This window comes from Pseudophryne corroboree, chromosome 4 (genome assembly GCF_028390025.1).
Source record: "Pseudophryne corroboree isolate aPseCor3 chromosome 4, aPseCor3.hap2, whole genome shotgun sequence".
NCBI lineage: Eukaryota > Metazoa > Chordata > Amphibia > Anura > Myobatrachidae > Pseudophryne > Pseudophryne corroboree.
The window spans coordinates 24,400,762-24,410,761 of NC_086447.1; the positions used below are offsets into that span (position 1 = coordinate 24,400,762).

General features: G+C 35.7%; 12 non-coding genes across 12 annotated transcripts; all 12 read left to right on the top strand.

Annotated features, from left to right (window-relative positions):
• Window positions 1-609: 609 nt before the first annotated feature.
• On the top strand, window positions 610-699 carry TRNAY-GUA (transfer RNA tyrosine (anticodon GUA)). The gene is given in 2 exon segments: window positions 610-646; window positions 664-699. It is a non-coding gene; the product is annotated as a tRNA-Tyr (tRNA).
• A 239-nt stretch (window positions 700-938) lies between these two features.
• Window positions 939-1,020, top strand: TRNAS-AGA (transfer RNA serine (anticodon AGA)). Its single transcript has one exon. It is a non-coding gene; the product is annotated as a tRNA-Ser (tRNA).
• A 2,152-nt stretch (window positions 1,021-3,172) lies between these two features.
• On the top strand, window positions 3,173-3,262 carry TRNAY-GUA (transfer RNA tyrosine (anticodon GUA)). The gene is given in 2 exon segments: window positions 3,173-3,209; window positions 3,227-3,262. It is a non-coding gene; the product is annotated as a tRNA-Tyr (tRNA).
• A 238-nt stretch (window positions 3,263-3,500) lies between these two features.
• On the top strand, window positions 3,501-3,582 carry TRNAS-AGA (transfer RNA serine (anticodon AGA)). Its single transcript has one exon. It is a non-coding gene; the product is annotated as a tRNA-Ser (tRNA).
• Window positions 3,583-4,420: 838 nt separating this feature from the next.
• On the top strand, window positions 4,421-4,510 carry TRNAY-GUA (transfer RNA tyrosine (anticodon GUA)). Its single transcript is given in 2 exon segments — window positions 4,421-4,457; window positions 4,475-4,510. It is a non-coding gene; the product is annotated as a tRNA-Tyr (tRNA).
• Window positions 4,511-5,669: 1,159 nt separating this feature from the next.
• Window positions 5,670-5,759, top strand: TRNAY-GUA (transfer RNA tyrosine (anticodon GUA)). Its single transcript is given in 2 exon segments — window positions 5,670-5,706; window positions 5,724-5,759. It is a non-coding gene; the product is annotated as a tRNA-Tyr (tRNA).
• A 239-nt stretch (window positions 5,760-5,998) lies between these two features.
• On the top strand, window positions 5,999-6,080 carry TRNAF-AAA (transfer RNA phenylalanine (anticodon AAA)). The gene has a single exon. It is a non-coding gene; the product is annotated as a tRNA-Phe (tRNA).
• Window positions 6,081-6,918: 838 nt separating this feature from the next.
• Window positions 6,919-7,008, top strand: TRNAY-GUA (transfer RNA tyrosine (anticodon GUA)). The gene is given in 2 exon segments: window positions 6,919-6,955; window positions 6,973-7,008. It is a non-coding gene; the product is annotated as a tRNA-Tyr (tRNA).
• Window positions 7,009-7,247: 239 nt separating this feature from the next.
• Window positions 7,248-7,329, top strand: TRNAF-AAA (transfer RNA phenylalanine (anticodon AAA)). The gene has a single exon. It is a non-coding gene; the product is annotated as a tRNA-Phe (tRNA).
• A 1,231-nt stretch (window positions 7,330-8,560) lies between these two features.
• Window positions 8,561-8,642, top strand: TRNAS-AGA (transfer RNA serine (anticodon AGA)). The gene has a single exon. It is a non-coding gene; the product is annotated as a tRNA-Ser (tRNA).
• Window positions 8,643-9,480: 838 nt separating this feature from the next.
• On the top strand, window positions 9,481-9,570 carry TRNAY-GUA (transfer RNA tyrosine (anticodon GUA)). The gene is given in 2 exon segments: window positions 9,481-9,517; window positions 9,535-9,570. It is a non-coding gene; the product is annotated as a tRNA-Tyr (tRNA).
• A 239-nt stretch (window positions 9,571-9,809) lies between these two features.
• On the top strand, window positions 9,810-9,891 carry TRNAS-AGA (transfer RNA serine (anticodon AGA)). The gene has a single exon. It is a non-coding gene; the product is annotated as a tRNA-Ser (tRNA).
• The last annotated feature ends 109 nt before the right edge of the window (window positions 9,892-10,000 follow it).

A 10,000-nucleotide genomic window follows, 5' to 3' on the forward strand; every position in this document is an offset into this window, starting at 1 on the left:
AAGAGCTTTGGTTACTTTCAATGCACAACATTTTACTTTCAAATCGTGTCAGATGACTTTCAGTGCTAATTATTATATCATTAACCTCTCCTTTATTAAAAATTGTGCTTTAATGCAAAAAAAGAAAAATAATTGTCTGTGCATACTCTCATGTAGCACAATTATCTTCACTAGCTCAAAAGGGCCGCTCATTGTCCAAAATGAATTGTCAAATCAGAACAAACAATGGAATATCCCCATCATTCCTGGAACACTTGATTAGTTTACAAAACAAGCAAAATTTAAAAGAGTATAGAAGGTTTGATAGGCTCAAGCATCTCTAATCTTGATGTAAGTTTGGCTACACTAAAAAATCTATTGAAAGTGCTTTCCAAACTAGCTCTGTAGCCAGTTGATAGTAGTTGCACAAATATAAGTCAAACTATTAGTGATATTTTCCAAATAATTAAACATGACATTTTGTGTGATAAAGCAACACAGGAATAAGTAGTTGAATCTCTTTTGTGTAGTCAAATCATTTTTCATTTTGCTTGGAAAGTTGATAATGTTTAAAATTAACACTCAATCATTTTAAAAGCACGTAATATCACAGTTGTACAATTATGGATTCCTTCGATAGCTCAGCTGGTAGAGCGGAGGACTGTAGAGGAGATTGGTACAGAAATCCTTAGGTCGCTGGTTCAATTCCGGCTCGATGGATGACGCTTTTGATAAACTTAGATATCAGTACTGACATTTTAAAAACCCAAAACTATACCAAGTATAAAGCATTCTCCAAGTTATATTTTAAAAATCATTAATGCAGGTCACTGTGGTCAGGATTAACTTCCCATGGAAATCATCTCTGATACAATATTACTTCATTCATCCTCACAGCCTGAAATGAAGTAGCTCAACCCATAGAGAAACTTTTGTGAAAACATCACATTGCATGAGAGGTAGTCGTGGCCGAGTGGTTAAGGCAATGGACTAGAAATCCATTGGGGTCTCCCTGTGCAGGTTCAAATCCTGCCGACTACGACCACATAGTTGTTTTATTTTTCAGAAAATTTACTAAAAGCTTGAAACCAGTGTTGCTCAGGGTGAGTCAGGTACTGGCACATCAAAATCTTTAGGATGCCTGCCTGTTCTCTCTTTCTCTATCCGTCATTCTCCTCCTCTCCTTGAGACTGAGCCCAGGAATCTCAGCAGCCATACTAAGTAGCATTTATTAATTACAAATGCATTTTGAATGTCAAATTTGTAAGAAAGTTTTGTACATTTAGCAAAATATCAAATTCATTTGAAAGAAAATGATGTCCACTCAAAGTAAAAAGAGCTTTGGTTACTTTCAATGCACAACATTTTACTTTCAAATCGTGTCAGATGACTTTCAGTGCTAACTATTATATCATTAACCTCTCCTTTATTAAAAATTGTGCTTTAATGCAAAAAAAGAAAAATAAATGTCTGTGCATACTCTCATGTAGCACAATTATCTTCACTAGCTCAAAAGGGACGCTCATTGTCCAAAATGAATTGTCAAATCAGAACAAACAATGGAATATCCCCATCATTCCTGGAACACTTGATTAGTTTACAAAACAAGCAAAATTTTAAAGAGTGTAGAAGGTTTGATAGGCTCAAGCATCTCTAATCTTGATATAAGTTTGGCTACACTAAAAAATCTATTGAAAGTGATATTTTCCAAATGATTAAACATGACAATTTGTGTGATAAAGCAACACAGGAATAAGTAGTTGAATCTCTTTTGTGTAGTCAAATTATTTTTCATTTTGCTTGGAAAGTTGATAATGTTTAAAATTAACACTCAATCATTTTAATAGCACGTAATATCACAGGTGTACGATCATGGAATCCTTTGATAGCTCAACTGGTAGAGCGGAGGACTGTAGAGGAGATTGGTACAGAAGTCCTTAGGTCGCTGGTTCAACTCCGGATTGAAGGATGACGCTTTTGATAAACTTAGATGTCAGTACTGACATTTTACAAACCCAAAACTATACCAAGTATAAAGCATTCTCCAAGTTATATTTTAAAAATCATTAACGCAGGCCACTGTGGTCAGGATTAACTTCCCATGGAAATCATCTCTGATACAATATTACTTCAGTCATCCTCACAGCCTGAAATGAAGTAGCTCAACCCATAGAGAAACTTTTGTGAAAACATCACATTGAACGAGAGGTAGTCGTGGCCGAGTGGTTAAGGCGATGGACTAGAAATCTGTTGGGGTCTTTCTGTGCTGGTTCAAATCCTGCCAACTACGACCACATGGTTGTTTTATTTTTCAGAAAATTTGCTAAAAGCTTGAAACCAGTGATGTTCAGGGTGAGTCAGGCACTGGCACATCAAAATCTTTAGGATGCCTGCCTATTCTCTCTTTCTCTATCCCACATTCTCCTCCTCTCCTTGAGACTGAGCCCAGGAATCTCAGTAGCTATATTAAGTAGCATTTATTAATTACAAATGCATTTTGAATGTCAAATTTGTAAGAAAGTTTTGTACATTTTGCAAAATATCAAATTCATTTGAAAGAAAATGATGTCCACTCAAAGTAAAAAGAGCTTTGGTTACTTTCAAAGCACAACATTTTACTTTCAAATCGTGTCAGATGACTTTCAGTGCTAATTATTATATCATTAACCTCTCCTTTATTAAAAATTGTGCTTTAATGCAAAAACAGAAAAATAATTGTCTGTGCATACTCTCATGTAGCACAATTATCTTCACTAGCTCAAAAGGGCCGCTCATTGTCCAAAATGAATTGTCAAATCAGAACAAACAATGGAATATCCCTATCATTCCTGGAACACTTGATTAGTTTACAAAACAAGCAAAATTTAAAAGAGTGTAGAAGGTTTGATAGGCTCAAGCATCTCTAATCTTGATGTAAGTTTGGCTACACTAAAAAAATCTATTGAAAGTGCTTTCCAAACTAGCTCTGTAGCCAGTTGATAGTAATTGCACAAATATAAGTCAAACTATTAGTGATATTTTCCAAATGATTAAACATGACAATTTGTGTGATAAAGCAACACAGGAATAAGTAGTTGAATCTCTTTTGTGTAGTCAAATAATTTTTAATTTTGCTTGGAAAGTTGATAATGTTTAAAATTAACACTCAATCATTTTAATAGCATGTAATATCACAGTTGTACGATCATGTAATCCTTCGATAGCTCAGCTGGTAGAGCGGAAGACTGTAGAGGAGATTGGTAAAGAAATCCTTAGGTCGCTGGTTCAATTCCGGCTCGAAGGATGAGCTTTTGATAAACTCAGATGTCAGTACTGACATTTTACAAACCCAAAACTATACCAAGTATAAAGCATTCTCCAAGTTATATTTTAAAAATCATTAACGCAGGCCACTGTGGTCAGGATTAACTTCCCATGGAAATCATCTCTGATACAATATTACTTCAGTCATCCTCACAGCCTGAAATGAAGTAGCTCAACCCATAGAGAAACTTTTGTGAAAACATCACATTGCATGAGAGGTAGTCGTGGCAGAGTGGTTAAGGTGATGGACTAGAAATCTATTGGGGTCTCCCCACGCAGGTTCAAATCCTGCTGACTACGACCACATGGTTGTTTTAATTTTCAGAAAATTTGCTAAAAGCTTGAAACCAGTGTTGATCAGGGCGAGTCAGGAACTGGCACATCCAAATCTTTAGGATGCCTGCCTGTTCTCTCTTTCTCTATCCGTCATTCTCCTCCTCTCCTTGAGACTGAGCCCAGGAATCTCAGCAGCTATACTAAGTAGCATTTATTAATTACAAATGCATTTTGAATGTCAAATTTGTAAGAAAGTTTTGTACATTTAGCAAAATATCAAATTCATTTGAAAGAAAATGATGTCCACTCAAAGTAAAAAGAGCTTTGGTTACTTTCAATGCACAACATTTTACTTTCAAATCGTGTCAGATGACTTTCAGTGCTAATTATTATATCATTAACCTCTCCTTTATTAAAAATTGTGCTTTAATGCAAAAAAAGAAAAATAATTGTCTGTGCATACTCTCATGTAGCACAATTATCTTCACTAGCTCAAAAGGGCCGCTCATTGTCCAAAATGAATTGTCAAATCAGAACAAACAATGGAATATCCCCATCATTCCTGGAACACTTGATTAGTTTACAAAACAAGCAAAATTTAAAAGAGTGTAGAAGGTTTGATAGGCTCAAGCATCTCTAATCTTGATGTAAGTTTGGCTACACTAAAAAATCTATTGGAAGTGATATTTTCCAAATGATTAAACATGACAATTTGTGTGATAAAGCAACACAGGAATAAGTAGTTGAATCTCTTTTGTGTAGTCAAATCATTTTTCATTTTGCTTGGAAAGTTGATAATGTTTAAAATTAACACTCAATCATTTTAATAGCACGTAATATCACAGGTGCACGATCAGGGAATCCTTCGATAGCTCAACTGGTAGAGCGGAGGACTGTAGAGGAGATTGGTACAGAAATCCTTAGGTCGCTGGTTCAATTCCGGCTCGAAGGATGACGCTTTTGATAAACTTAGATGTCAGTACTGACATTTTACAAACCCAAAACTATACCAAGTATAAAGCATTCTCCAAGTTATATTTTAAAAATCATTAACGTAGGCCACTGTGGTCAGGATTAACTTCCCATGGAAATCATCTCTGATACAATATTACTTCAGTCATCCTCACAGCCTGAAATGAAGTAGCTCAACCCATAGAGAAACTTTTGTGAAAACATCACATTGAATGAGAGGTAGTCGTGGCTGAGTGGTTAAGGCGATGGACTAGAAATCTGTTAGGGTCTTTCTGTGCAGGTTCAAATCCTGCCAACTACGACCACATGGTTGTTTTATTTTTCAGAAAATTTGCTAAAAGCTTGAAACCAGTGATGTTCAGGGTGAGTCAGGCACTGGCACATCAAAATCTTTAGGATGCCTGCCTATTCTCTCTTTCTCTATCCCACATTCTCCTCCTCTCCTTGAGACTGAGCCCAGGAATCTCAGTAGCTATACTAAGTAGCATTTATTAATTACAAATGCATTTTGAATGTCAAATTTGTAAGAAAGTTTTGTACATTTAGCAAAATATCAAATTCATTTGAAAGAAAATGATGTCCACTCAAAGTAAAAAGAGCTTTGGTTACTTTCAATGCACAACATTTTACTTTCAAATCGTGTCAGATGACTTTCAGTGCTAATTATTATATCATTAACCTCTCCTTTATTAAAAATTGTGCTTTAATGCAAAAAAAGAAAAATAATTGTCTGTGCATACTCTCATGTAGCACAATTATCTTCACTAGCTCAAAAGGGCCGCTCATTGTCCAAATTGAATTGTCAAATCAGAACAAACAATGGAATATCCCCATCATTCCTGGAAGACTTGATTAGTTTACAAAACAAGCAAAATTTAAAAGAGTGTAGAAGGTTTGATAGGCTCAAGCATCTCTAATCTTGATGTAAGTTTGGCTACACTAAAAAATCTATTGAAAGTGATATTTTCCAAATGATTAAACATGACAATTTGTGTGATAAAGCAACACAGGAATAAGTAGTTGAATCTCTTTTGTGTAGTCAAATAATTTTTCATTTTGCTTGGAAAGTCGATAATGTTTAAAATTAACACTCAATCATTTTAATAGCACGTAATATCACAGGTGTAAGATCATGGAACCCTTCGATAGCTCAACTGGTAGAGCGGAGGACTGTAGAGGCGATTGGTACAGAAATCCTTAGGTCGCTGGTTCAATTCCGGCTCGAAGGATGATGCTTTTGATAAACTTAGATGTCAGTACTGACATTTAACAAACCCAAAACTATACCAAGTATAAAGCATTCTCCAAGTTATATTTTAAAAATCATTAACGCAGGCCACTGTGGTCAGGATTAACTTCCCATGGAAATCATCTCTGATACAATATTACTTCAGTCATCCTCACAGCCTGAAATGAAGTAGCTCAACCCATAGAGAAACTTTTGTGAAAACATCACATCTAATGAGAGGTAGTCGTGGCCGAGTGGTTAAGGCGATGGACTAAAAATCCATTGGGGTCTCCCCGCACAGGCTCAAATCCTGCTGACTACGACCACATGGTTGTTGTTTTTTTCAGAAAATTTACTAAAAGCTTGAAACCAGTGTTGCTCAGGGTGAGTCAGGAACTGGCACATCAAAATCTTTAGGATGCCTGCCTGTTCTCTCTTTCTCTATCAGTCATTCTCCTCCTCTCCTTGAGACTGAGCCCAGGAATCTCAGCAGCCATACTAAGTAGCATTTATTAATTACAAATGCATTTTGAATGTCAAATTTGTAAGAAAGTTTTGTACATTTAGCAAAATATCAAATTCATTTGAAAGAAAATGATGTCCACTCAAAGTAAAAAGAGCTTTGGTTACTTTCAATGCACAACATTTTACTTTCAAATCGTGTCAGATGACTTTCAGTGCTAATTATTATATCATTAACCTCTCCTTTATTAAAAATTGTGCTTTAATGCAAAAAAAGAAAAATAATTGTCTGTGCATACTCTCATGTAGCACAATTATCTTCACTAGCTCAAAAGGGCCGCTCATTGTCCAAATTGAATTGTCAAATCAGAACAAACAATGGAATATCCCCATCATTCCTGGAACACTTGATTAGTTTACAAAACAAGCAAAATTTAAAAGAGTGTAGAAGGTTTGATAGGCTCAAGCATCTCTAATCTTGATGTAAGTTTGGCTACACTAAAAAATCTATTGAAAGTGATATTTTCCAAATGATTAAACATGACAATTTGTGTGATAAAGCAACACAGGAATAAGTAGTTGAATTTCTTTTGTGTAGTCAAATAATTTTTCATTTAGCTTGGAAAGTTGATAATGTTTAAAATTAATACTCAATCATTTTAATAGCACGTAATATCACAGGTGTAAGATCATGGAACCCTTCGATAGCTCAACTGGTAGAGCGGAGGACTGTAGAGGAGATTGGTACAGAAATCCTTAGGTCGCTGGTTCAATTCCGGTTCGAAGGATGATGCTTTTGATAAACTTAGATGTCAGTACTGACATTTAACAAACCCAAAACTATACCAAGTATAAAGCATTCTCCAAGTTATATTTTAAAAATCATTAACGCAGGCCACTGTGGTCAGGATTAACTTCCCATGGAAATCATCTCTGATACAATATTACTTCAGTCATCCTCACAGCCTGAAATGAAGTAGCTCAACCCATAGAGAAACTTTTGTGAAAACATCACATTTATTGAGAGGTAGTCGTGGCCGAGTGGTTAAGGCGATGGACTAAAAATCCATTGGGGTCTCCCCGCACAGGTTCAAATCCCGCCGACTACGACCACATTGCTGTTTTATTTTTCAGAAAATTTGCTAAAAGCTTGAAACCACTGATATTCAGGGTAAGTCAGGAACTGGCACATCCAAATCTTTTGGATGCCTGCCTGTTCTCTCTTTCTCTATCCGTCATTCTCCTCCTCTCCTTGAGACTGAGCCCAGGAATCTCAGCAGCTATACTAAGTAGCATTTATTAATTACAAATGCATTTTGAATGTCAAATTTGTAAGAAAGTTTTGTACATTTAGCAAAATATCAAATTCATTTGAAAGAAAAGGATGTCCACTCAAAGTAAAAAGAGCTTTGGTTACTTTCAATGCACAACATTTTACTTTCAAATCGTGTCAGATGACTTTCAGTGCTAATTATTATATCATTAACCTCTCCTTTATTAAAAATTGTGCTTTAATGCAAAAAAAGAAAAATAATTGTTTGTGCATACTCTCATGTAGCACAATTATCTTCACTAGCTCAAAAGGGCCGCTCATTGTCCAAAATGGATTGTCAAATCAGAACAAACAATGGAATATCCCCATCATTCCTGGAACACTTGATTAGTTTACAAAACAAGCAAAATTCAAAAGAGTGTAGAAGGTTTGATAGGCTCAAGCATCTCTAATCTTGATGTAAGTTTGGCTACACTAAAAAATCTATTGAAAGTGCTTTCCAAACTAGCTCTGTAGCCAGTTGATGGTAATTGCACAAATATAAGTCAAACTATTAGTGATATTTTCCAAATGATTAAACATGACAATTTGTGTGATAACGCAATACAGGAATAAGTAGTTGAATCTCTTTTGTGTAGTCAAATCATTTTTCATTTTGCTTGGAAAGTTGATAATGTTTAAAATTAACACTCAATCATTTTAATAGCACGTAATATCACAGTTGTACGATCATGGAATCATTCGATATCTCAACTGGTAGAGCGGGGGACTGTAGAGGAGATTGGTACAGAAATCCTTAGATCGCTGGTTTTATTCCGGCTCAAAAGATGAAGCTTTTGATAAACTTAGATGTCAGTACTGACATTTTACAAACCCAAAACTATACCAAGTATAAAGCATTCTCCAAGATATATTTTAAAAATCATTAACGCAGGTCACTGTGGCCAGGATTAACTTCCCATGGAAATCATCTCTGATACAATATTACTTCAGTCATCCTCACAGCCTGAAATGAAGTAGCTCAACCCATAGAGAAACTTTTGGGAAAACAACACGTTGCTTGAGAGGTAGTCGTGGCCGAGTGGATAAGGGGATGAACTAGAAATCCATTGGGGTCTCCCCATGCAGGTTCAAATCCTGCCGACTACGACCACATGGCTGTTTTATTTTTCAGAAAATTTGCTAAAAGCTTGAAACCAGTGATATTCAGGGTAAGTCAGGAACTGGCACATCCAAATCTTTTGGATGCCTGCCTGTTCTCTCTTTCTCTATCCGTCATTCTCCTCCTCTCCTTGAGACTGAGCCCAGGAATCTCAGCAGCCATACTAAGTAGCATTTATTAATTACAAATGCATTTTGAATGTCAAATTTGTAAGAAAGTTTTGTACATTTAGCAAAATATCAAATTCATTTGAAAGAAAATCATGTCCACTCAAAGTAAAAAGAGCTTTGGTTACTTTCAATGCACAACATTTTACTTTCAAATCGTGTCAGATGACTTTCAGTGCTAATTATTATATCATTAACCTCTCCTTTATTAAAAATTGTGCTTTAATGCAAAAAAAGAAAAATAATTGTCTGTGCATACTCTCATGTAGCACAATTATCTTCACTAGCTCAAAAGGGCCGCTCATTGTCCAAAATGAATTGTCAAATCAGAACAAACAATGGAATATCCCCATAATTCCTGGAACACTTGATTAGTTTACAAAACAAGCAAAATTTAAAAGAGTGTAGAAGGTTTGATAGGCTCAAGCATCTCTAATCTTGATGTAAGTTTGGCTACACTAAAAAATCTATTGAAAGTGATATTTTCCAAATGATTAAACATGACAATTTGTGTGATAAAGCAACACAGGAATAAGTAGTTGAATCTCTTTTGTGTAGTCAAATAATTTTTCATTTTGCTTGGAAAGTTGATAATGTTTAAAATTAACACTCAATCATTTTAATAGCACGTAATATCACAGGTGTAAGATCATGGAACCCTTCGATAGCTCAACTGGTAGAGAGGAGGACTGTAGAGGAGATTGGTACAGAAATCCTTAGGTCGCTGGTTCAATTCCGGCTCGAAAGATGACGCTTTTGATAAACTTAGATGTCAGTACTGACATTTTACAAACCCAAAACTATACCAAGTATAAAGCATTCTCCAAGATATATTTTAAAAATCATTAACGCAGGTCACTGTGGCCAGGATTAACTTCCCATGGAAATAATCTCTGATACAATATTACTTCAGTCATCCTCACAGCCTGAAATGAAGTAGCTCAACCCATAGAGAAACTTTTGTGAAAACATCGCATTCCATGAGCGGTAGTCGTGGCCAAGTGGTTAAGGCGATGGACTAGAAATCTGTTGGGGTCTTCCTGTGCAGGTTCAAATCCTGCCGACTACGACCACATGGTTGTTTTATTTTTCAGAAAATTTGCTAAAAGCTTGAAACCAGTGATATTCAGGGTGAGTCAGGAACTGGCACATCCAAATCTTTTGGATGCCTGCCTGTT